This window comes from Kryptolebias marmoratus, linkage group LG14, assembly GCF_001649575.2.
Source record: "Kryptolebias marmoratus isolate JLee-2015 linkage group LG14, ASM164957v2, whole genome shotgun sequence".
Lineage (NCBI taxonomy): Eukaryota > Metazoa > Chordata > Actinopteri > Cyprinodontiformes > Rivulidae > Kryptolebias > Kryptolebias marmoratus.
This window is the reverse complement of record NC_051443.1, coordinates 4,004,920-4,006,391: the sequence shown is the minus strand read 5'-3', so window position 1 is coordinate 4,006,391 and position 1,472 is coordinate 4,004,920. Positions and strand designations below refer to the sequence as shown.

Below are 1,472 nucleotides of genomic sequence, written 5' to 3'. Positions count from 1 at the left end.
CTGGAGGAGTACAGGTCCTGTACGGGTCGGAGGTTGCAGCCGATCACCCTCTCGGCAGAGCGCACAACGCGTTGCAGTCTCTGTTTGTCCCTGCTCGTGGCCCCAGTGTACCACACAGTGATGCAGGTGGTGAGGATGGACTCAATGACAGCTGTGTAAAACTTCACCATCAGCTCAGTTGGCATTTTAAGTTTCCTCAGCTGTCGTAAGAAGAACATCCTCTGCTGTGTATAAATAGCAAAATAATTAACAAAGTCACTAGCTTAGGGTTAGAACTTACAGCTGAGACTCTAACCAGTAAGGTTTGATGCTCCAGCGATGATCTGGAACCAGCCGGAGGCTTAAATGCTGGATCTGCTCATCAAGGTAACCAGGTGCAGCTGAGGAAGGAAAGGTTAGTAGCGCTGCCCACAGGCGGAGCTAACTCCAGATCCTCACATCAATGAGGGCTTGAAATGTAGGAATTTTCACAGCCAGAAGTTTTTTTCTATAAAGAGCTCCAAACCGTGTCTACATTTAAAAAAAAAATATCAAAGACTTTATTAAAAATGTTTGATTTATTTAGAATATTTGCTTTCATATTTTTCTTGATCAAAAAGGACTTGATAATAGCTGAAGTTTACAGGTAAAGGATGTGTAGCAGCATGGTAGACTGGGACACTGGTGAAAAGCTTCAACCTTCTCTCTGCAAAACACAAGCACAGAAATATCTGAATGTTAGCAATACAGACAGAAAATAATGAGACAGATGATGTGATCTTCATTTATAAATTCATCTAAAGCTAAAGCATTAACAAAACCCCAGTTAGTACAATTAGCTGAGGAAGTAGATCAGCTCCAGCTCAGAAGTGAAGGCCACCAGGAGAAGGTTGATTAAACTGTCTTACAACAACTGGAAAAATTTAATGAATCTGTATGGAGCTTTACAAATACATTTGATTTTCAAAACAGCAGACATTACCAGAAATAGAAAAGCTGCTGGATCCAACAAAGGTCTAGAACAGGAAATGAAGCCTGGAGATTAGGCTGATGGAGAATTAATGGACAGACACCAGGTCCTGTATTTTCTTCATATCTCAAACACAAAGGGGAAAATGTACATCAATAAGTTAATAATTATGCATTAATTTCATTAAATAAAATCCCAGCAATTATTCCCACCTGAAAATAAATATTATACATGCTAAAATAATCAAAAGAATATTGGAAGCACCTAGAATTCCCTTAAAAAATATATAAACAGATATTAAATACATCTGACAAGTTGCTTACCAATGTGACACTAATTAGCCAATCAGTTGCCTTTAATTAAAGCACAGCTCAGCACATTTAACAATAACTTACATTGATAATACGCAATTCAGTTTGAGCTTTATTTTAAAATAAGGATGTGAGGATCTGGGTTTGGCTCCGCCTTGTGGGCAGAGCCACTAATCATTCTTCCACAGGTGTTCCAGTTTCCCACTGATTAG

The 1,472-nt window shown here is 39.0% G+C and overlaps 1 long non-coding RNA gene across 1 annotated transcript; it reads right to left on the bottom strand.

Moving 5' to 3' along the window:
* Positions 1 to 7: 7 nt before the first annotated feature.
* LOC119617690 lies at positions 8 to 1,456 on the bottom strand. Its single transcript, XR_005234051.1, has 3 exons — positions 962 to 1,456; positions 296 to 685; positions 8 to 224 (listed from the first exon to the last, which is right to left on the bottom strand). It is a non-coding gene; the product is annotated as an uncharacterized LOC119617690 (long non-coding RNA).
* Positions 1,457 to 1,472: the final 16 nt, after the last annotated feature.